Source organism: Heterodontus francisci, chromosome 2 (genome assembly GCF_036365525.1).
Source record: "Heterodontus francisci isolate sHetFra1 chromosome 2, sHetFra1.hap1, whole genome shotgun sequence".
NCBI classification, from domain to species: domain Eukaryota; kingdom Metazoa; phylum Chordata; class Chondrichthyes; order Heterodontiformes; family Heterodontidae; genus Heterodontus; species Heterodontus francisci.
Genome location: NC_090372.1, coordinates 107320218 through 107345677, shown reverse-complemented (window position 1 = coordinate 107345677; position 25460 = coordinate 107320218). Strand labels below are relative to the sequence as shown.

The window sequence follows — 25460 nt, the reverse complement described above, 5'->3', positions numbered from 1 at the left end:
GTGGGAAAAAGGCATTGAAGTGGATTGATCAGCCATGGTCATATTGAATGGCGGAGCAGGCTCGATGGGCTGAATGGCCTACTCCTGCTTCTATGTTCCTAAGAAAAACATTGGTGATAGTCAATGAGTGTACTGACAGCTGTGTTCATTTATATGTGTGTGAGTCTCACATGGTTGAAAAGCTGTGAAATGTATCTTAGCTGTGAAATGTGGCTATAAAGGATGTAATAGCATGGGGCATATGAATGCCAGTGGTTAGTTGGTGGATGAAGCGTATTGAGGTTGTGGTGGTGGTGGTGGTAATGCAGTTGTTGAGTAGTGCATTGGTGAGATGGGATCTTATCTTGACTACTCAGGTCAAGTCATTACATTTCTTGCAGCACTGGAGCCATTTCCTGGGGCCAGGGCCCCTGACTGTGATGTCCTGGGCAATCTATTCCCATGTGAACTGGATTAGTTGCCTATGGGGAATCCTTCCCCCACTTGCAGGTAGAGGGCATTCCTCCTCTCTCTACCTCTTCCAGCAGAATTTTCAATGCCACATCAGAGAAGGTGAGTGCATATTCTCCATGTCCCAGAGACATCCTTCCACATTGGCTCCTCTCACAACCAGCACATTCCATACCTTCAGTGGAGGTGGGTAAGTGCAGGCTGCATATAAAGCTCCAGGAAAACTGTGTCTAATCAGCGCTTGAGTGTTAAACCTGCAGTTGTCGGTTTCAGCACCTGCAGGCACACTCAAATTATGATAACACCAATTAGCCTGAAAATCCAGACTTACAAACAGGTATTTCGTATTAGCACAGCAGCCATTTTGATCTTGTTTTCTCCCGTTGGCCAAAATAACCCCAATGCATTTAATTATTTAAAAGTTTAGAATTGCCTTTTTCCGGTTTATTTTTGATATTTCGAGTAAATATTACACATTGCGAAAAGTATCCTTTATATGTGAGTAGCTTTATTACTGTTTGTTTCATTGGATGTGAGTTGGAACTAAACATGAACAGTCATCCTGGAAGTCTAAGGGTTAAACTAGGTTAAATTTGGGGAAGGAGAAACGATACTTCAGTGAAACAAGCAAATGAATGTATGCAAAATGAAGATAGAAAATACAGAAATACAAATATAATACAAGATGAACAAGAAAATATTGAATGACAGATTGGAGGGAAGCAGAACTGATAACAAGTCAGGGGTGTAGGAACCAGGAGCAAGTATTAGAGAGGAACACTAAGGTGCACAGAATACTGGGGGAGATAGATAGCACAAGAGTAGGGAATAGTAAGTTATGAGGTGGGGTCAGAGTAAGGGAGAAAGTAATAATGTCTGAACCAGGGTTAATGTGCATGTATGTGAATGCACAGAGTGTGGTTAATAAGACTGGTGAGGTACAGGCGCCGATTGCCATGTGGAAATATGATGTTGTGGCTATAACAGAGACCTGGCTCAAAGAAGGGCAGGACTGGGTGTTAAATATTCCTGGATACAAAGTGTTCAGGAAAGATAGGAAAGGGAAAAAAGGGGGAGGGATGGAGGTATTGATTAAGGAGACCATTGCAGTGCTGGAGAAAAAGGATGTCCAAGAGGGTTTGAGGACAGAATCAATTTGGCTAGAGCGAAGGAACAAAAAAGGTGCAGTTACATTGCTCGGTGTTGTCTATAGGCCACCAGCTAGTGAGAAGGACGTGGAGGAACAAATTTACAAGGAAATCACTGAGGTGCAAAAAGTATAAGGTAATTTTAATGGGGGACTTTAATTATCCAAACATAAATTAGGACAATCGTAGCATAAAAGGCAGTGAAGGGCAAGAGTTCTTAGAGTGTGTTCAGGAACATTTTCTCTGACAGTATGTTGCTAGTCCAACAAGAAAGGAGGCATGGCTAGACCTGGTTCTTGGGAATGAGGTGGGCCAAGTGGATCATTTTGGGGATAGTGATCATTGTAACATAAGGTTTAGGCTGACAATGGAAAATGACAAAGAGCATTCCAGGGTAAGAATAATTAACTAGGAGAAGGCCAACTTCAATGGGGTAAGAATGGAGCTGGGGCGAATAAATTGGAGTCAAAAGCTGGCAGGAAAACAGGTAGATGAACAATGGGCTACCTTCAAAGAAGAGATAGTTCGGGCACAGTCAAGGTATGTTCCCTCGAAGGGGAAAAGTAGAGCAAACAAATCCAGAGCTCCCTGGATGACAAAAGAGGTAGAGATTAAGATTAGTGAAGAAAAAGTGTGCTTATGACAGATGCCAGGCAGAAAATACTATCGAGAACCAGGCTGAATTTCGAAGGTCCAGATGGGACATGAAGAAGCAAATAAGAGAAGCAAAGAGAGAGCATGAGAAGAGACTGGCAGCTAGCATTAAAGGAAATCCCAAAGTTTTCTATAGGCATATAAATAGTAAAATGGCGATAAAAGTAGGAGTGAGGCCGATTAGGGACCAGAAAAGGGATTTACACATGGAGGCAGAGGGCATAGCTGAGGTATTAAATGAATACTTTGCACCTGTCTTTACCAAGGAAGAAGATGCAACCCAGGCAGTGCTGAAAGAGGAGGTAAGTCAGACGCTAGAGGGATTTAACATTGATAAAGAGGAAGTATTAGATCAGCTGTCTGAACTTAAAATGGATAAAAACACCAGGGCCAGATGAAATGCATCCAAGGATACGGAGGGAAGTGAGGGTGGAAATCGCAGAGGCACTGACCATAATTTTTCAGTCTTCCTTAGACTCGGGGGTAGTGCCAGAGGACTGGAGAATTGCAAATGTTGCACCCTTGTTCAAAAAAGGGTGTAACGGTAAGCCCAGCAACTACAAGGCAGTCAGTTTAACTTCAGTGGTGGGAAAACTTATAGAAAAAATAATTCGGGACAAAATCAATAGTCACATGGACAAATGCGAGTTAATTAAGGAAAGCCAGCATGGATTTCTTAAGGGAAGATCATGTTTAACTAACTTGCTGGAGTTTTTTGAGGAGGTAACAGAGAGGGTTGATGAGGGCAATGCTGTTGATGTGGTGTACATGGACTTTCAAAAAGCATTTGATACAGTACCACACAACAGACTTGTGAGCAAACTTGTAGCTCATGGAATAAAAGGAACGGTAGCAACATGGATACAGAATTGGCTGAGTGACAGGAGACAAAGAGTAGTGGTTAATGGACGTTTTTCGGGCTGGAGGAAGGTTTGTAGTGGAGTTCCGCAGGGATCAGTGTTGGGACCTTTGCTTTTCCTGATATATTTTAATGACACAGACCTTGGTGTACAGGGCACAATTTCAAAGTTTGCAGATGATACAAAATTTGGAAGCATGGTGAACTGTGAGGAGGATACTGTAGTACTTCAAAAGGACATAGACAAGTCGGTGGAATGGGCAGATTAGGTGGCAGATGAAGTCCAATGCACAGAAATGTGAGGTGATTCATTTTGGTAGGAAGAACGTGGAGAGACAACATAGAATAAAGGGCACAATTCTAAAGGGGTGCAGGAGCAGAGGGACTTAGATGTCTATGTTCACAAGTCATTAAAGGTGGCAGGACAGGTTGAGAGAGCAGTTAATAAAGCATACAATATCCTGGGCTTTATTAATAGAGGTATAGAGTACAAGAGCAAGGAAGTAATGTTGAACTTGTATAAGACACTAGTTCGGCCTCAGCTGGACTATTGCGTCCAATTCTGGGCGCCGCACTTGAGGAAAGACGTGAGGGCATTGGAGAGAGTACAGCAGAGATTCATGAGAATGGTTCCAGGGATGAGGAATTTCAGTTATGAAGGTAGATTGGAGAAGTTAGGAATGTTTTCCTTGAAGAGAAGGTTGAGAGGTGATTTGATAGAGGTATTCAAAATCATGAGGGGTCTGGACGGAGTAGATAGAGAGAAATTGTTTCCACTTGTGAAAGGATCGAGAATGAGAGGGCACAGATTTAAAGTATTTGGTAAGAGAAGCAAAAATGACATGAGGAAAAACTTTTTCACGCAGCGAGCGGTTAAAGTCTGGAATGCACTGCCTGAGAACATGGTGGAGGCAGATTCAATTGAAGCATTCAAAAGGGAATTAGATTATGAAAAGGAAGAATGTGCAGGGTTATGGGGAGATGGCAGGGGAATAGGACTGAGGGAATTGCTCTTTCAGAGAGCCAATGCGGACACGATGGGCCAAATGGCCTCCTTTTCACTGTAACAATTCTGTCATTCTGTGAAATTGATCTGTTCATAGGAGCAGATGATTAAAGTTTCCTTTAATTGTTTCTCCAATTATTTCGCATTCTCTACTTCTTTCTGTACCCACTCTCTATCATTCTTTTCATGTTCAACTTTTTTCTCTTTTCATCTGTATTGGTTTCATACACTTTTCCCACAGTGGCGTCTGCAGTTCTGTTCCTGTTCTTTCTCTCCATCACTTTTTGTGATCGATTTTCATCTTGATGGTCTGGAATGAAAATTAGACAGGTTTTATAAATGGGGGCAATTCATTCTTCTGGATTACCACCTCGGTGGTGAAGATGAAAGTCTAACCCAATGTTTATTGCTCTCCTTCCTTCCATCTCCTCTCCCCTGTATGTCTCCGTGAGACTCTCACACATGTTTCTTTAAAATAATTTAACTTTTGTTAAAGTCCAAGAAACAAAACAAGGTGGTTTGAGGTGGGTATCAGAATCAGGTGGGGACAGGCTTTTTGGGAAGTGCTGCAAAATAAATATGTAGAACAAAAACTGGGTTGTGGGAGTTAAGGGCTGAAGTGGGGGTGATGGTGGAAGGGCTGGGGGTCGGGCTTCGGTTGTTCGTTGATCTGGATGCTAGTTTGGACTTAGGGCAGAGTTTGTGAACAGTGCCCAGCAGTGCTTAGAGGATGGTCTAAAGTCTGGCAGGAGCACATGGATCTTTCAGCATTGAATGAGTTTTAGCATTATGCAGACTGGGATCCTGTATTATGAGAGAAGCGAGAGAGAGAGATGCAGCTGAAGTCTGACAGTATTCAGCACCTAGCTGACCTGAAGAGCTGAAGAAAAGTAAGGAGGATAGATATAGAGATTATCTCAGTGTGTAGTAGACATTGTGTTTGTGTTTTGTCTAAAGCCTGATTATGCATTGTTATAAATTGGGGGATGGTGGGGAGCAGAGCTCTTGGGAATTCTGGTGTATAGTTCTGGCAGATTTCCTGTGGACATCCAGCTTAAGGATCAAAGCTGTGCGAATGAAGGAGCAGACAAGGCAAAGATCCATGAGAAAATATAGCATTTTGATTCTTTGGAAAACTTTATGGTTAAATGTTATGATTTTTTCTTTTGCTGAATTGTTGAATTTTGTTTCTGGTGTAGATAATGCAATTTTTAGTGTTGCTTTGCTTCAGGCATCAGCAAAAAAACTGTTCTTGAGATGCCAGTTCTCAATAATGCCACATTATCTGCCCTCCTACTTCAGCAGGAGACCCAGATGCACCCATAGTGGTGAGTGCATCTGTCATTGAGAGCTAGATAAGGGTATCTCCTCTTCAGCCTGGTACTTTGGCAGTGCCAGCGGCAGAGGTTCCAAGCAGGACAATTCCAATACCTATTGCCAGAAACAAAGGGCCCCATATACTTCGATCTACAGTGTCCTTGTGAAGTTTCTTTAGACTCGTCCAGGTGTAATTATCTGGCCTACAAACATGAGAGGCACCCAATTGGATGGTCCCAAGTGATTCTCTAAGCATGTCAACCCACCTACCTGGCAGACCTGCTCTGATCCTTCTTCTCAATAGCCTAAAAATACAAAGGGATGTCCAGAGGGACAACTATGGTCCTTATATAGAAAGCATATAATACAATATCCCGGGGGAATGAGGCACAGAAAGCAGATGGGCCCCAGCTTAAGAAACTCATGGTATTCTCATCTCCTGCCAAGCAGCTAAACAGGTTATCAGGTAAACAGCTAAAAAGCAAATAAGCATGGAAACAGGTGGAGACAAACACAGCAGCTACAGGTGGCAAGTCAGTCCCATTTAAGATAAAGGATTCAACACGTGGGATTGGGCTTTCCATGCAATCCCTATTTCACACAAGTGCTGAGCATCTGGAGTGCTGTTCAAAAGGATTTGCAGCTGGGAGGTCCCAGCCATGCCCCCTCCAATGCAGAGAATATTGATTAGCGTAGGTCAGAGGTTCCAGTTCTAATAGGTCCCATGGAAATTGGTAATAAATAGTTGGGCAGAAGTGCTATTGTATTCATGGGTCCTGATATAAGGCTGTGGGCAACGATGGTTTATTAGTCAGGGTAGGGGGTAAACGTGTAGTTGACTGTTGTACATTGGATATTTCTAATACGTGAATGTGCTGCCTATTAGAGCTTGTCTCAAGATTCTTGCTGAGTGACCAGTTGGATGTGTAGGTATGTTATCTGGCTTTTCACTGGGTCATCGTCTGTCATTTGCTGCTACTGTCTACTTTCTGCCTACTCCATAGCATGACCCTCTTTGCAGGATAAAGTTGGGTTGCTGCATATATTCCATTCTTGGATATATTGCACCTGTCAGACATCCAAAGAGGAAAACCTACATTACGTTATTTAGTTGCTGCATATTCACTTGTTCATTGCCTATTTCATATGTTTGCTTAATGTTCTAAAACAACGTTGAGGCTTAATGTGATGTCCTGGAGGTAGATCCTATTGATGTACATAGATAACTTCAGTAGCTTAGAAGGAATTGGTGGGCTAGAGTTTTCTGTGTGCTGTCCTGGTACATTATCGAACATTTTACTGTGATAATAAAGTTATTGAAGGCCCTCTCAAAGGTCTAGGAAGTTAGCACTCACCTAGAAGAATTCTTTTGTTCTTTTGGGCCTCCTTATCTCGAGAGACAATGGATACGCGCCTGGAGGTGGTCAGTGGTTTGTGAAGCAGCGCCTGGAGTGGCTATAAAGGCCAATTCTGGAGTGACAGGCTCTTCCACAGGTGCTGCAGAGAAATTTGTTTGTTGGGGCTGTTGCACAGTTGGCTCTCCCCTTGCGCCTCTGTCTTTTTTCCTGCCAACTACTAAGTCTCTTCGACTCGCCACAATTTAGCCCTGTCTTTATGGCTGCCCGCCAGCTCTGGCGAATGCTGGCAACTGACTCCCACGACTTGTGATCAATGTCACACGATTTCATGTCGCGTTTGCAGACGTCTTTATAACGGAGACATGGACGGCCGGTGGGTCTGATACCAGTGGCGAGCTCGCTGTACAATGTGTCTTTGGGGATCCTGCCATCTTCCATGCGGCTCACATGGCCAAGCCATCTCAAGCGCCGCTGACTCAGTAGTGTGTATAAGCTGGGGGTGTTGGCCGCTTCAAGGACTTCTGTGTTGGAGATATAGTCCTGCCACCTGATGCCAATTATTCTCCGAAGGCAGCGAAGATGGAATGAATTGAGACGTCGCTCTTGGCTGGCATACGTTGTCCAGGCCTCGCTGCCGTAGAGCAAGGTACTGAGGACACAGGCCTGATACACTCGGACTTTTGTGTTCCGTGTCAGTGCGCCATTTTCCCACACTCTCTTGGCCAGTCTGGACATAGCAGTGGAAGCCTTACCCATGCGCTTGTTGATTTCTGCATCTAGAGACAGGTTACTGGTGATAGTTGAGCCTAGGTAGGTGAACTCTTGAACCACTTCCAGAGCGTGGTCGCCAATATTGATGGATGGAGCATTTCTGACGTCCTGCCCCATGATGTTCGTTTTCTTGAGGCTGATGGTTAGGCCAAATTCATTGCAGGCAGACGCAAACCTGTCGATGAGACTCTGCAGGCATTCTTCAGTGTGAGATGTTAAAGCAGCATCGTCAGCAAAGAGGAGTTCTCTGATGAGGACTTTCCGTACTTTGGACTTCGCTCTTAGACGGGCAAGGTTGAACAACCTGCCCCCTGATCTTGTGTGGAGGAAAATTCCTTCTTCAGAGGATTTGAACGCATGTGAAAGCAGCAGGGAGAAGAAAATCCCAAAAAGTGTGGGTGCGAGAACACAGCCCTGTTTCACACCACTCAGGATAGATAACTTCAGTAGCTTAGAAGGAATTGGTGGGCTAGAGTTTTCTGTGTGCTGTCCTGGTACATTATCGAACATTTTACTGTGATAATAAAGTTATTGAAGGCCCTCTCAAAGGTCTAGGAAGTTAGCACTCACCTAGAAGAATTCTTTTGGGCCTCCTTATCTCGAGAGACAATGGATACGCGCCTGGAGGTGGTCAGTGGTTTGTGAAGCAGCGCCTGGAGTGGCTATAAAGGCCAATTCTGGAGTGACAGGCTCTTCCACAGGTGCTGCAGAGAAATTTGTTTGTTGGGGCTGTTGCACAGTTGGCTCTCCCCTTGCGCCTCTGTCTTTTTTCCTGCCAACTACTAAGTCTCTTCGACTCGCCACAATTTAGCCCTGTCTTTATGGCTGCCCGCCAGCTCTGGCGAATGCTGGCAACTGACTCCCACGACTTGTGATCAATGTCACACGATTTCATGTCGCGTTTGCAGACGTCTTTATAACGGAGACATGGACGGCCGGTGGGTCTGATACCAGTGGCGAGCTCGCTGTACAATGTGTCTTTGGGGATCCTGCCATCTTCCATGCGGCTCACATGGCCAAGCCATCTCAAGCGCCGCTGACTCAGTAGTGTGTATAAGCTGGGGATGTTGGCCGCTTCAAGGACTTCTGTGTTGGAGATATAGTCCTGCCACCTGATGCCAAGTATTCTCCGAAGGCAGCGAAGATGGAATGAATTGAGACGTCGCTCTTGGCTGGCATACGTTGTCCAGGCCTCGCTGCCGTAGAGCAAGGTACTGAGGACACAGGCCTGATACACTCGGACTTTTGTGTTCCGTGTCAGTGCGCCATTTTCCCACACTCTCTTGGCCAGTCTGAACATAGCAGTGGAAGCCTTACCCATGCGCTTGTTGATTTCTGCATCTAGAGACAGGTTACTGGTGATAGTTGAGCCTAGGTAGGTGAACTCTTGAACCACTTCCAGAGCGTGGTCGCCAATATTGATGGATGGAGCATTTCTGACATCCTGCCCCATGATGTTCGTTTTCTTGAGGCTGATGGTTAGGCCAAATTCATTGCAGGCAGACGCAAACCTGTCGATGAGACTCTGCAGGCATTCTTCAGTGTGAGATGTTAAAGCAGCATCGTCAGCAAAGAGGAGTTCTCTGATGAGGACTTTCCGTACTTTGGACTTCGCTCTTAGACGGGCAAGGTTGAACAACCTGCCCCCTGATCTTGTGTGGAGGAAAATTCCTTCTTCAGAGGATTTGAACGCATGTGAAAGCAGCAGGGAGAAGAATAGTCTAAGATAAAAGAGCCAAAGAAATCTGACGTGTAGAAAAGTGCTGTATTTTAATGGAGATTTTGACCCATTTATTTTCATTGGCTCATGCAGTATTTCCCAGCCCCTTTGGTGATAGTGTAAAATGGGGCATATCAGACTGGCCGCCATTACATACTTTGCCCCATTTTCCTTCTCATTGACTTCACTATCGTCAAAAGTTAAAATTGCTCCCTAAGACTTTTGAGGTTTTAAAACAGAAAATGTTTGAACATCTGAAAGGGAAACAGTGTTAATGCTTAAGTCTGAGTCTAAAACAGAAATCAGTTTTAAGGTTTTGTTTCAATGATACTGACTTCTCCTAAACTCTGCTGAAGTTCCATGAAAGGGTTTTCGATTAACTCCTGAAACATTACCTTGTCTATCTTTCTGCAGATGCTGATTGACCTACTATTTGTTTCCAGTATTTTCTGTTTCAGTTCTTCAGATAAACACAGCTTACTTAAAATGTAAAAATCTGCATAGCCTCAGTCTGGTAACTATCTAGCCTCTGGGTTGCTATGGGGTAGACAATGGCAAACAGTCTTACTGAATGCACTGCTGGTTGGGATGACTGAATTACTTTTATTTTCTTATTTAAACTATCTTTACCCCTACTAGAGAAATTATTTTTGCTTTAAGAAGCAGAATTATAGTAGGCTCCAAAAATGCTACAAAAACCATGCAAATAACAATCAAATTTTCATGCCTGCAGATCGCATTAAGGGGGAACATTTCATCAAGATCCAGAGTGAAATGGGGCAGGTGTATGGCAGAAATGGTAGCAAATGTGCAGAGATTCTTACTGACATCTCACCATCCCAAACAGGATTCGCCTCCCCCTTCTGGGGCCACTGCTGCCCATTTCTTCCCTGCCTACCCCCAATCAAATTGTAGCAAGGGTGCAAGTTGTGGGTCCCAGTGGGTTCTCAGTCACTGGTGGCTTCCCAGTGCCACTGTGGATCAGGTGGAGGCAGGAACTGGAAAACAGTGATAACTATCCTGATGTACCCCCATTGATGTTACTCACCCATTGAAGCCCTGTGCGTCTGATTTCTGGAATGCTTCTGCCCCTTTAAGGTACCTCGATGACTCTTCTGGTGATGCAATGGCAGCCCCATTGCAATACCACTGCAGTTTCCAGCTTTGCACTTGTGAGTTCCCTCTTGATGGGACGAATCCCACTAGGAGCCTGCCTTTCATACTTAATGAGCCCAACCAGAAAAATGGGACTGGAGTGGGGCAGATACAGAGGGGTATGCAGAAATTCCACCCCCCACTGGAACTCCACCCCAATGAGGAGAATCCTCCCCAAGTTCCATGGTTTAAGCACTCACTTCCCCTCCTCCACTCAGTAACTTCTAAATTCATCATTGCTTCAGACTGTGCACTTTAGGTTCTTCTCCTGTAATAGAAAAACCTTGGAATTATGCATATAGTTGCAGCTTAAGTTGTTTCAGGGCCATATCCCATTGCATTTTCAGTCCTTGAGCAGATTTCCCTTTTTAGTGCCTGAATGAAAAATATTACATGGATGGGGGGTATATAGGAAAATCAGGCGTGGAAAAATGCATACCTGCAACACAGCCCATAAATTCAGAAAATTGGGCAATCTGCCTTATGGCCGTGCAATTCTCCTCGCCTGATTGCCCTATATCCACTCCACTCATGTTTGTTTTATGTCAAACTGCTAACGAGTGAACTTTGCCCTCTCTTCGCAAATTATTAGGCCAATATTCAGATCTGTTTTTGAGTTATCTCGTTTTTTTTGCATCAGTATCAGATTCTGCTGGTTTTGCAGGTTGGCATGTGTGTCTCTAGGGAGCTGATTAATTGAACTTCCTCTAGATATTCTCACTGAAAAACTGTTTACCAGTTATAAAAGAATTTCCTTCTGTTTCACAGACCTTCCTGAGTGATTAAAAAATGAAAAAAATGAAACATTGAGTTCTATTAAGATGAGGCAAGTCTCAGAAAGCAAAGGTAATCTTTCATATCCCATAATAAATTAAGATTGGTTGTTCTCTAAGGCCAGAAAAGTTGAATATCTCAAAAGCCCATGCTGGTTACCATAACAGCAACCTCATCTCAGACCTGAAAGGTTTACCCCGTATACTCAGACTATGACCCCTGGTTCTGGACTCCCCCACCATCGGGTACATTCTTTCTGCATCTACCCTGTCAAGATCTGTTACAATTTTATAGGTTTCTATGAGATCCCCCCTCACTCTTCTGAACTCCATTGAATGTAATCCGAACCAACTCAATCTCTCCTCATACGTCAGTCTCGCCATCCCAGGAATCAGTCTGGTAAACCTTCGCTGCACTCACTCTACAGCAAGCACATCCTTCCTCAGATAAGGAAACCAAAACTGCACACAATATTCCAGGTGTGGCCTCACCAAGGCCCTGTATAATTGCAGCAAGACATCCCTGCTCCTGTACTCGAATCCTCTCGCTATGAAGCCCAACATACCATTTGCCTTTTTTACTGCCTGTTGCACCAGCATGCTTACCTTCAGCGACTGGAGTACGAGAACACCCAGGTCTCGTTACATATTCCCCTCTCTCAGTTTATAGCCGTTCAGATAATAATCTGCCTTCCTGTTTTTTCTACCAAAGTGGTTAACCTCACATTTATACACATTATACTTCATCTACCATGCATTTGCCCACTCACTCAACTTGTCCAAATCACGCTGATGCCTCTGCATCCTCCTCACAACTCACCCTCCCACCCAGTTTTGTGTCATCTGCAAATTTGGAGATATTACATTTAGTTCCCTCATCTATATCATTAATAGAGATTGCAAATAGCTGGGGTCCTAGCACCGATCCCTGCGGTACCCCACTAGCCTGCCATTCGGAAAAAGACCCATTTATCCCTATTCTTTGTTTCCTGTCTGCCAACCAATTTTCTATCCATTGCAATACACTACCCCCAATCTCATGCGCTTTAATTTTACACGCTAATCTCTTATGTGGGACTTTCTCGAAACTTCTGAAAGTCCAAATAAACCACATCCACTGGCTCCCCCTCATCAACTCGTCTACTGAGGTAGTCTGGGCCGAGGTTAGAAACAGGAGAGGAGAGGTCACCCTGTTGGGAGTTTTCTATAGACCTCCAAATGGTTCCAGAGATGTAGAGGAAAGGATAGCAAAGATGATTCTTGACAGGAGCGAGAGTAACAGGGTAGTGGTTATGGGGGACTTTAACTTTCCAAATATTGACTGGAAATACTATAGTTCGAGTACTTTAGATGGGTCTGTTTTTGTCCAGTGTGTGCAGGAGGGTTTTCTGACACAGTATGTAGACAGGCCAACCAGGGGCGATGCCACATTGGATTTGGTACTGGGTAATGAACCCGGCCAGGTGTTAGATTTAGAAGTTGGTGAGCACTTTGGTGATAGTGATCACAATTCGGTTAGGTTTACCTTAGCGATGGGCAGGGACAGGCATATACAGCAGGGTAAGAATTATAGCTGGGGGAAAGGAAATTATGATGCGATTAGGCAAGATTTAGGATGCGTAGGATGGGGAAGGAAACTGCAGGGGATGGGAACAATCGAAATGTGGAGCTTATTCAAGGAGCAGCTTCTGCGTGTCCTTGATAAGTATGTACCTGTGAGGCAGGGAGGAAGTTGTCGAGCGAGGGAGCCGTGGTTTACTAAAGAAGTTGAAGAGCTTGTCAAGAGGAAGAAGAAGGCTTATGTTAGGATGAGACGTGAAGGCTCAGTTAGGGTGCTTGAGAGTTACAAGCTAGCCAGGAAGGATCTAAAGGGAGAGATAAGAAGAGCAAGGAGAGGACACGAGAAGTCATTGGCGGATAGGATCAAAGAAAACCCTAAGGCTTTCTATAGGTATATCAGGAATAAAAGAATGACTAGAGATAGGTTAGGGCCAATCAAGGATAGTAGTGGGAAGTTGTGTGTGGAATCGGAGGAGATAGGGGAAGTGTTAAATGAATATTTTTCGTCAGTATTTACAGTGGAGAAAGAAAATGTTGTCGAGGAGAATACTGAGATACAGACTACTAGGCTAGATGGGATTGAGGTTCACAAGGAGGAGGTGTTAGCAATTTTGGGAAGTGTGAAAATAGATAAGTCCCCTGGGCCAGATGGGATTTATCCCAGGATTCTCTGGGAAGCCAGGGAGGAGATTGCAGAGCCTTTGTCCTTGATTTTTATGTTGTCATTGTCGACAGGAATAGTGCCAGAAGATTGGAGGATAGCAAATGTTGTCCCCTTGTTCAAGAAGGGGAGTAGAGACAGCCCTGGTAATTATAGACCTGTGAGCCTTACTTCGGTTGTGGGTAAAATGTTGGAAAAGGTTATAAGAGATAGGATTTATAATCATCTTGAAAAGAATAAATTCATTAGAGATAGTCAGCACGGTTTTGTGAAGGGTAGGTCGTGCCTCACAAACCTTATTGAGTTTTTTGACAAGGTGACCAAGCAGGTGGATGAGGGTAAAGCCGTGGATGTGGTCTATATGGATTTCAGTAAGGCGTTTGATAAAGTTCCCCATGGTAGGCTATTGCAGAAAATACAGAAGTATGGGATTGAAGGTGAATTAGTGCTTTGGATCAGAAATTGGCTAGCTGAAAGAAGACAGAGGGTGGTGGTTGATGGTAAATGTTCATCCTGGAGTATAGTTTCTAGTGGTGTACCGCAAGGATCTGTTTTGAGGCCACTGCTGTTTGTCATTTTTATAAATGACCTGGATGAGGGTGTAGAAGGGTGGGTTAGTAAATTTGCGGATGACACGAAGGTCGGTGGAGTTGTGGATAGTGCCGAAGGATGTTGTAGGTTACAGAGGGACATAGATAGGCTGCAGAGCTGGGCTGAGAGATGGCAAATGGAGTTTAATGCGGAAAAGTGTGAGGTGATTCACTTCGGAAGGAGTAACAGGATTGCAGAATACTGGGCTAATGGGAAGATTCTTGGTAGTGTAGATGAACAGAGAGATCTTGGTGTCCAGGTACATAAATCCCTGAAAGTTGCCACCCAGGTTAATAGAGCTGTTAAGAAGGCATATGGTGTGTTAGCTTTTACTAGTAGGGGGATCGAGTTTAGGAGCCACGAGGTCATGCTGCAGCTGTACAGAACTCTGGTGCGGCTGCACCTGGAGTATTGCGTGTAGTTCTGGTCACCGCATTATAGGAAGGATGTGGAAGCTTTGGAAAAGGTGCAGAGGAGATTTACTAGGATGTTGCCTGGTATGGAGGGAAGGTCTTACGAGGAAAGGCTGAGGGACTTGAGGTTGTTTTCGTTAGAGAGAAGGAGGAGAAGAGGTGACTTAATAGAGACATATAAGATAATCAGAGGGTTGGACAGGGTGGATAGTGAGAGCCTTTTTCCTCGGATGGTGATGGCAAACACGAGGGGACATAGCTTTAAGTTGAGGGGTGATAGATATTGGACAGATGTCAGAGGTAGTTTCTTTACACAGAGTAGTAGGGGCGTGGAACGCCCTGCCTGCAACAATAGTAGACTCGCCAACTTTAAGGGCATTTAAGTGGTCATTGGATAGACATATGGATGAAAATGGAATAGTGTAGGTCAGATGGTTTCACAGGTCGGCGCAGCATCGAGGGCTGAAGGGCCTGTACTGCGCTGTAATGTTCTATGTTCTATGTTCTAACTCTACTAGTTACATCCAATATACCATACAACAGTCAACTAATCACACTTGCGCATTCCCTTAGTGCCTGTCTTTCAGGTGCCTTTGCCTGTCCTCGTGCTCGTACACAGTGCTACCCCAGTGGCTGCATCATGACGGGTGGAAGGCAGCTGACTTTCAGTGGAGAAGACTGCAATGGCCTTGGAGGACAACCTCAAGCAGCTCTGTGCCTAGAAAGTGCAGCTTCAGATAGCGCCATCTCAGCATGAGCAACAGCAATCTGGATCGGCTGGCTGACAGGCAACAACACAGGCATTGGCAGAGTGGCAGAGGTGGGAGCATGAAAGCCGCATTCCTGAGAAAGGACAGCAAGTTTGTGCTCCATGGAGCCACTGCCACTCCCCTGGGGTAGGGCCACAGCAGTGCAAGTAACAGCATGGATTGCTGGATTTCTGTGAGACACTGAAAGCCCCTTTGAGCACTGGTATCCACATCCATGATGGCAGCAGTCTCAGTCTGCATGGCAACAAGCTGAGATTCCATGGTCTCAGTCTGAGCTTCCAATGCTGCGCTCGGACGTTGGGTGGCTTCTTATGCTGCAATGGAAGCCGAGACACCAGCCATCGGACGCTGCATCATGGTCAGATCTGCAAGTGTTCTCATGGAATTGGCCACCACTTCAACACTGGAAAGGATGGGCTCCAAGGTCTGTGCAAAGTCCTGTACCAAGTTGGGGCCAGACTCTTCCATGCTCTTTGGCAGTGACTGCAAGATTTCTGATAGGCTGGCCAATGCACCAAGCATTTCATTATGAATGCCCATCAGCCTTTGTCTATATGACACCTCGCCAAAATCCTCATCTGAGTCCTCAGCAGCAGAATTCATATAGAACCTCACTGTCCAGGAAGTTGTTACCCATGCTATCCTCTCCCCGGTCTGTCTGCAGGCCACTCGTGCCCAGTGACTTACCATGTGTCTTTCCTGCCTCTGTGCAATTTCTAAATTTTGCGCAGTATCTGAGCTGGTGGCTGTACAAGTGAGATACAGTGACTGTATTTCTTCTTCATCAGTTTCTTGCTCCTCAGGATTTAACACTGTGTTGTGTGGCACTACCACTGTCCTAAAGGGGATAGATTTTGAACAGATCTAGCAATGCAAAACTGGGCATCCATGAGGTGCTGAGGGCCATCAGCAGCAGCAGAATTGCATTCAACTGCAATTTGTAACCTCCTGGCCCAGCATATCCCCAACTGTATCATTACCATCAAGCCGGGGGGACCAGCTCTGGTTCAATGAAAAGTGCAGGAGGGCACTCCAGGAGCAGCACTAGGCATAGCTAAACATGAGGTGTCAGCCTGGTGAAGCTACAACACAGGACTACTTGCTTGCCAAACAGTGGAAGCAGCATGCAATAGACAGGGCTAAACAATCCCACAATCAACCGATCAGATCTAAGCTCTGCAGTCCTGCCACATCCAGTCGTGAATGCTGGTGGACAATTAAATAACTTACAGGAGGAGGCTCCACAAATATCCCCATCCTCTACAATGGGCAGCCCAGCACATCAGTGCAAAAGATAAGGCTGAAGAATCTGCATCCATCTTCAGACAGAAGTGCCGAGTGGATGATCCCACTCGGCCTCCTCCTGACATCCCCAGTCTTCAGCCAATCCGATTCACTCTACATGAAATCAAGAAACAGCTGAAGGCACTGGATACTACAAAGGTTAGGGGCCCTGATAACATCCCAACAATAGGGTGGCACAGTGGCGCAGTGGTTAGCACTGCAGCCTCACAGCTCCAGCGACCTGGGTTCAATTCTGGGTACTGCCTGTGCGGAGTTTGCAAGTTCTCCCTGTAATCGTGTGGGTTTTCGCCGGGTGCTCTGGTTTCCTCCCACAGCCAAAGACTTGCAGGTTGATAGGTAAATTGGCCATTGTAAATTTCCCCTAGTATAGGTAGATGGTCAGGGATTTGAGAGAATGTGGGTAGGAATATGGGATTAATGTAGGATTAGTATAAAATGGGTGGTTGTTGGTCAGCACAGACTCGGTGGGCCGTAGGGCCTGTTTCAGTGTTGTATCTCTAAATAAAAATTTTTTAAAAAGGTACTGAAAACTTGTGCTCCGGAACTAGCTGCGCCCCTAGCCAAGCTGTTCCAGTGCAGCTACAACATTGGCATCTACCCGGCAATGTGGAAAATTGCCAAGGTATGTCCTGTACACAAAAAGCAGGACAAATCCGACCCGGTCAATTATTGGTCTACTCCCAATCATCAGCAAAGTGATGGAAGAGATTGTCGACAGTGCTATCAAGTGGCACTTGTTCTGTAATAACCTGCTCACTGATGCTTAGTTTGGGTTCCAACAGGTCCATTCAACTCCTGACCTCATTACAGCCTTGGTTCAACCATGGACAAAAGAGCTGAACTCCAGAGGTGAGGTGAGTGTGACTGCCTTTGACATCAAGGCAGCATTTGGCCGAGTATGGCATCAAGGAGCCGTAGCAAAACTGGCGTCAATGGAAATCAGAGGGAAAACTCTCTGCTGGTTGGAGTCATACTGAATGCAAAGGAAGCTGGTTGTGGTTGTTGGAGGTCAATCATCTCAGTCCCAGGACATTACTGCAGGAGCTGCTCAAGGTAGTGTCCTAGGCTCAACCATCTTCAGCTGCTTCATCAATGACCTTCCGTCCATCATAAGTTCAGAAGTGGGGATGTTCGCAGATGATTGCACCATTCATGACTCCTCAGATGCTGAAGCCGCCAATGTCCATATGCAGCAAGACCTGGGCAGCATTCAGGTTTGGGCAGATAAGTGGCAAGTAACATTCTTGCCACACAAGTGCCAGGCAATGACTATCTCAAACACGAGAGAATCTTACCACCTCTCTTTGATGTTCAATGGCATTACGATCACTGAATCCCCCACTATCAACATCCTGGGGGTCACCATTGACCAGAAACTGAACTGGACCAGCCAAATAAATGCTATGGCTACAAGTGCAGGTCAGAGGCTGGGAATTCTGTGGCAAGTAACTCACTGCCTGACTGCCCAGTACCTTCTACAAGGCACAAGTCAGGAGTGTAATGGAATACTCTCCACTTGCCTGGATGGGTACAGCTCCAACAACACTCAAGAAGCTCAACACGATCCAGGACAAAGCAGCCTGCTTGATTGGTACCCCATCCACCACCTTCAACATTCACTCCCTCCACCACCGACACACAGTGGCAGCAGTGTGTACCATCTGCAAGATGCACTGCAGCAACTCACAACGGCTCCTTTGACAGCACCTTCCAAACCCATGACCTCTACCAACTAGAAAGACAAGGGCAGCAGATGCATGGGATACCTGCCACATGCAAGTTCCCCTGCAAGCCACACACCATCCTGACTTGGAACTATATTGCTGTTCCTTCACTGTCACTGGGTCAAAATCCTGGAACTTCCTTCCTAACAGCAGTCTTAGTGTACCTACATCCCAAGGACTGCAGCAGTTCAAGAAGGCAGCTCGCCACCACCTTCTCAAAGGCAATTAGGGATGGGCAACAAATGTTGGCCCAGCCAGCGATGCCCACATCACTCAAATGAATAAAAGCAAAATCCTGCACCACTGCATGGTCAGGCAGCAGTTCTTGGGTATCTGAAAGCATAAAGGCAGAAGTTAGGGTGAGGTAAGTGGGGAAGTGGGCGGGAAAGTAAAAAGTGCATGGTTTCACCACCTGCGGTTTGTAAATCCGAAGAAACCATGGCATGAGGAGGGAGTGGGATGTGAGAAGGTGGATTTGGTAGGAACAAACCATCATCTTCGATAGTTTAAGCCCTGCCGCTAGCCACAGCCTGACATGTGGTGACACCAATGATTTGCAGCACCATTTTCTTCATGTAGCTGTGCCTGTCCCTCACTGGCTAGGTGTTGCTGCCTTCAGTTGTGTGCCAGAGCAGCAAGTGTCAGTGAGTGTGGCACAATGTGTTTGGGCGCCTGCCACAGTTGAATAGCTGGCAGTGTGTGCAAGCTTTGACTTGTGGATATGAGGCTTACAGCAGTGCTAAATGTGTGAGGGCAAGGTGAGACTATGAATGTTGGGTATGTGTCAAATTTGATAGAGACTGTTCATAGATGAGTGAAGGAGGGTAGTCCATAGAGCAGTGTATGAGGCTAATGGTGCAGTTGGTGGAATATGGCATTTGAAGATGCATTCACTTACCTTGACAACTCATGTTAGGTCCTTGAACTTATTGTGGCACTGCATCCAGACCCACAAGTCCGGACTCATGGTGTTGATTGTCACAGCTATCTGGTCCCACTGCCTTCTGAGAGTTTGGAGCTTCTCCTGGATCCCTGTGAATGGAGCATATCTCTACTCCCCCAGAAGCAACAGGCCTGAATTAATCCTGCATCACGATTCCCACACCTGTTTTCAGGAGCTATTGAAGTTAGACCCCTGCATGTCTCAGTGAGGATTCTTGAATCTGATTGGTTGCAGCACCTCTTTGTTGCTTGCCTTGCTCTTATGTGCCACAGATTCCCTGTAGAGGATGCTGTACTGGAATAGGCACCTGAAGACAGGAAGTCTCCCCTCTAAAACCAGTTAAAACTTTGTGTGTGTGGCAGGCACCCAAACATATTAGTGAAGTGAGCAGTGAGAACTATATCTTCCCCACTGACCACAAAATCCAAGCCAATAAGTTTGGTTAAACATGACTTTCCTTTTAGTAATCCATGCTGGCAATTATTATTAAATTCTCTGTCTCTCGATACTTGTCATATCAACTTTTAACAAATATTCGAGTATAATTACTACCACTGACATTAAGATAACTGATTTGTAGTTTCCTGGATTAGTTCTATCTCCTTTTTGAAGATAGGATTTACATTTGATGTCAGTCAGTCCTTTGCCACTATTTTTTTCTATTGCATTTTTATATATGGATATTAGTGTCTCTGTTATCTTGTTCCTAGTTTCTTTGAGTATCTGTGGGTGCAATCCATCTGGACCCAGGGATTCTGTCCTCCTTATGTTTGGTTATTTTGTCTAGTATTTGCATTCTTTATTTCCTAACTCTTGTAATATCACTCTTGTCTTCTCCTACTGCTGTCATTTCTTCTTCAGTGAAAATTGAGGTTAAGTATTTATTCAGTATTCCTAACTTTTCAGTATTATCTCCTGTGAGTTTATCTTGTTCATCCCTTGGTAGCACTATTCCTATCTTAATTTTTATTTTGTTACTTATGTGCTTATATTATTATTCACTAATTCTTACATATTCTTTAATATTTCCAATTCATATTTCTTCTTAGCCTTCTTAATTGTCTTCTTTACTTCTTTCCTCAGCTCATAATATAGCCTTTTGTCATCCTCTCCTTTATCATTTATTTACTTTATGTTTACCTTTTTCTTTAAATTCTAAACTTTTTAATTATTCATTGCATCTCTCTTGGTTAGTTTGTTCTTATTCTTCAAGGGAATATATTTCTCCTGAACTAACTTGATTTCTATATTCATCTATATTAATCATTCTTTTAAATATTGTCCACTTTTGTTCTACTTTTGTCTGACAATATTTTTCTCCACTTTGTCAATCTTAGTTCCATCCTCATCGCCTCATGTTTGCCTTTTTTCAGTCTATCATTTTGGTCTTTGATCTATCTATATAGTTGGCAATCATTATCTCAAACTTCATTATATTATGATCACTAATCCTCAGATGTTCCCTGCATCTACTTCTCTTATCTGCCCCAGTTCATTTCCAGTTACTAGATCTGGCAATGCATCGTCCCTTCTTACCTATTGGGTTAAAAAAGGGACTTGTACATACTGTAAAAATGCTATCCTTTTCTCCTCTCTCACTCTCTCTTCCTTCTAGTTTATGTAGAGATACAGTTGTTGAATTACCCCATGATAACACTTCAGTTCCTTTCCAATATAGTATACACCTATAGCATAATTGAACCCTTCTGATCCATATGGATTCTGTTTCTTTTCTCTTTATTATGTCCTTTCTTCCTAAAGTCATTATGTTATTTCATCATGTTATCCCACCATTGCTTCTTTCTTCCCCGTCTTTCTAAATAATATTTAATGGCCAACTCTGTCTAATTTGTAGCCACTATCCCTATTACATCTGTTCCCATCTATTAATTACTGCCTCCTATTCTCCCATTCTGTTGCTGATGCACTGTACAATTTAATATGCTTCATGAGTTATACTTTATTATTAGCAGTTATATTATTACTTCCTATAACCTTCCGATAATGCTTCTCACAAAATGACTTTTAATGTTTAACTATAACATGAATATTTATCAACCCATCCCCTTCAATTATATGGCACATCATTTTGTTTGCTAAATTTATGTGGCTTTGATACCATGTTCTAGGTGGTTGAATGACACCAGGGCATCCCCATCATAGCCAGTAATAATGATGCTTTATTTTTCTAGGCAACAATTTATCTTCTACACCAAAACACTTTTGCAACTGGAAACATACACAGGATGGATAACCTCATCAATGGTTTCTGGTTATCAATCTGTGAACAGATGTCTACAAAGACTAGATGCAATCACTGCTTACTGAAAATGCTTCTTTATGTTTGATTATGAAATATTTCTGTTGAAAGTAGATAATGCAACAATATAATGCAATATGTCTGTTGACAGCAGTTAATTGTGTGTGCGGATTATTTGGAAATTTTTTTCAACAGTACCTTTTGTAGCTGTGATCACATAATGCATTCTCATGTACTATTGCACCACACCACTGAGTTCTGGCATATTGTTTTCCTTCCAAAAACTTTGTATTCTGCTTTAATCGGGTAGGCGATGGGCAGAATATGCACTCCGGTATTGTTAATAAATTGGCACAGATCCCATGCCGTTTAAATTAAATTGGCTAACAGCTAGTACAAAGCGTGCTTTGAATAGACAGCTCATCAATTGGTTGGGCAGAAAATTTGGTGACAGCCTCAACTTAAAGGTAGTCGACAGAACGTTAAAGTGGAACTTTTTTTGGTGGTGATTAGCTGACAGCAGGCAAAGTGACTTTGACCAGCATCTCCAGACCTGGGATGTAGCATTGAAGGTGTTGATGTTCATGAACTGCAGTGACTGATGTTACCGATATCCCCTACGACAACCTGAAGAGGTCAGAGACAAAGAGGTTCAAGGCTGTGTGACCTTGGCTGCAACAGGCAATGGTCTTGCTTGCTGTGGCAGTTGGTTTCAGGACTTGGTGCAGAAGTAGAAACAACTCTATTATAGGTTCCCTAGAGATGCAAAGCTCCTTTTTTTCTTCTTTCATAGGATGCGGGCATTGCTGGCAAGGCCAGCATTTGTTGCCCATCCCTAATTGCCCTTGAAATGAGTGACTTGCTAGGCCATTTCAGAGGGCAGTCAAGAGTCAATCACATTGCTGTGGGCCTGGAATCACATGTAGGCCAGATCAGCTAAGGACGACAGATTTCCTTGCCTAAAGGACATTAATGAACCAGATGGGTGTTTACAACCATCGACAATTGTTTCATGGTCACCATTGGACTAGCTTTAAATTCCAGATTTATTAATTGAGTTCAAATTTCACTCTCTGCTGTAGTGAGATTCGAACCCATGTCCCCAGAGCATTAGCCTAGGCCTCTGGATTACGAGTGAAGTGACATTACCACCACACCACCACCTCCCCTAACTTATGCATTGTTCCTCAGAGGACTGCAGATATGTTTTCCTGTGTCTATTGTTGCAGACAGGGTGGGGGGATGGTGTGGATGACTTCTACTTTTCAACCCTCAATTGACCATAGACAGTGTTTTGAAAAAATATATGGTTTTAATCCCTGAGTGTTTTAAAGGTCAAATATAAAGATAAACAACAAGATTTCTTGTAGGATTAAAAGAAAGATCAATTACTTATTACACAATATCTGAAAATATCGCAAACTCACCCACTCACACATGCACACAATTGTACACACACAAGAGATAGAGTTTAGAGAATAGCATGCACTTAAGACAATTGTTGTGAAAAGAATATTTTGAAATGAGAGAGATTAGCTGTAACTGCCTACAAATGATTGCTGGGTGCTAGAAAGGAAAAGGAAGGATAGAAAATAGGAAGTATGAGAACTGGAGAAAAATAAGCTGTTGCTGTTTGAAAAGAAGACAGCTTGCATTTAGTGTAGCCGGAAAATATAGGTTGGTAAATAAACTTTTCAGTTCTTGTGTCAGGCCTACGAGTCACTTTGTGCTCATCATTTGAGACTTGGGGATAAACTCAAGGCTGAATTTTAAAATAACACCGGTGGCACCGGAAGTGGGTGCCGTCGTCGCATGAGTGAAATGTAGCTGGCCGACTGCGATCACGCAGCAGCTGACCAATTAATGAAGTGGAGCATGGGCCTGTGCACTCAAGGACCAGATGATTTTGGAGACTTTCAGCAACCTTTACATGGTCTCCTGTTAAAGTCAGTTTTCCAACTTGAAAACCTGCTAACCAATGCTTCCAAAAAGGTGACTGAACCTCAGTCACCAGGCTCCCGGTCCAAGCAGTGCCACGGTGGCCTTCACTGGCATCGGGTGTCCACCAAGTCCTATGGGGCTCAGCTCATGCTGCATCACGACACATAGTGATGGCCTGCCTGATGAGGCGGAGCTTTCAGAGACACTGTTGCTCAGACATCTACAAGTGTTTGAGCCTCGGCTGGTAGTCCCTCTGGAGGGTATCTTGTTTTGTGCACAAGAGGCTGTTGACATGCCCCTCAGTGTTCTTCTCGAGCCTCGTGTTCCGAAGGCCGGCCCTTCTGTGGACACCACCCCCACCCCCCCCCCCGCCCCCCCACCACCCCCGGCCACACCCAGGCTTCTGTGATGCCCTGCCAGCACCTGCGCCTCTCTCCCTCTTTTCTGCTCCCCCCCACAACGGAGGCCTCAAAGCCAGGTTGCCTCCCCCTGAGTGCAAGGCCTTCACAGCAAATGGCACTGCTCCCTATCCCCCACTCGTCACCTCTAATGAGGTGCCACTGCCCCGATGGCACACTGGTGTGTCTCACCCACAGAGCTGGCACCTTGGGCTCCACCCCGACAGTGTTCCCCGATGCCCTCCCTCCTCCACCCTCACTGCCACGTGACACTACCTCAACCGATGGCTTCCCAGTGAAGCCAACATTCAACGTCTGTCACCTTCTTTAACCAGGTGAAGCCCTGAAGCCCCATTGTCCCATGTGCCATTAGTTAAATTGGACACAGTAAATAAAATTAATGTCTATTGGACTCTTCAATTGCCTTCCCGCCGCGTGGATGTGCGAAGTTCGTCCTCCATGTCAGCCGCCGACAGTAAAATGCGGAAAGTTTGGAAAGACATCGGACTTCCAGTCTGATGTCTTAAGTCCCTATTTTATTCCCCCCCCCCCATCCCTGCATCTGTTCCTGTCTCCAACGGTCCCTTAAATGTCCGGCCTCTGTTCCTCTGTGCCTTGATGTATTTTGCATTGTTTATTACATTTTGTATTGTATGTTTTTTTAGATGCGTATCACATTCTACATATTTACACTGCTTCACACTGACATGTTTGTCTCAAAAAAGATGATTCTATAATAAAAATGCTTATGATATAGTTACATTCAGCCTTGTTTACTCTGCAGTGGAACTATTGTTACGGCATGGATCGAAATGAGACTTTGGTGCTAGTGTGAAAATGAATCACAGATGTTGCTGCTCTGACATTTGCTAGTGTTCTGGAAAGGATTTACAGATATTGCATTAGTTTTATTTATTGGTCAAATAAACCTCATTTGTAGAGACATAAGTCAATTAAGGCAAATGTTGCATGTGGGCTGATTTCTATCTACAGGTCCAAGACAGCACTAAATGGTTAAGAACTGATGCAAATTCCACCTAATGGCCGGTATTTTACCAGCAGAGTGGGGTCCCCGACAATGGGCTGAAAGCTGGGCAACCTCACCAAGGCCGTTTGAAGGAACCCAGTCGCAATTTCCAGCCATCCAGCAACTAACTGGTTGCTTTTGGGGCCTCCACCTCTTTAAAGGATGGGCAACCACCTCAAGAAGCTGCCAGCCAATCGGAGGGCCGGCAGCTGAGCAGTTCAGCAATGCCACCGGGAGCAGTGGCCACTGCTGGGACTGTGCCTGGAAGATAGGACACCATGGAAGCAGGCTTCCCTCCCAACCAGGTAGGTGGGTATAGCAAGGTGCGGGGTGGAGAGGGGGTGATGAGGACAAAGGGAGTTTGCTGGGGACTCTTCCATGCGCCACAGAGTACCCGAACAAGATAGCCCCCCACCAAGCCAACAGGGAAGCCACCAGGGTTCACCAAGAGGTCTCCTCAAGCGTTGGAGGGCCCTCAATTGGTCTCTGGGTGGATGGGCCGTCCTCCACATTCCCTGCCACTGGTAAAATAGCATGGCGATGGGAAGAGGACAGGCACTCCACCCTCCACCTTCCTTTGCCATTTTATGGGACCCCTGCCCCCCCAGCCCATCCCCAGAGAGCTGGAAAAATCCAGTGCAATGGGTGGGGTGCAA

The 25460-nt window shown here is 44.8% G+C and overlaps 1 long non-coding RNA gene across 2 annotated transcripts in view; it reads right to left on the bottom strand.

The window, feature by feature from the left end:
• Positions 1-957: 957 nt before the first annotated feature.
• LOC137346175 (uncharacterized) overlaps positions 958-25460 on the bottom strand; it is a 60278-nt gene continuing 35775 nt past the window's right edge. For both annotated transcript variants that reach the window (XR_010968670.1, XR_010968668.1), the window contains exon 3: positions 958-4427. This is a non-coding gene — a long non-coding RNA (uncharacterized lncRNA). The remainder of the gene's footprint in view (positions 4428-25460) is intronic.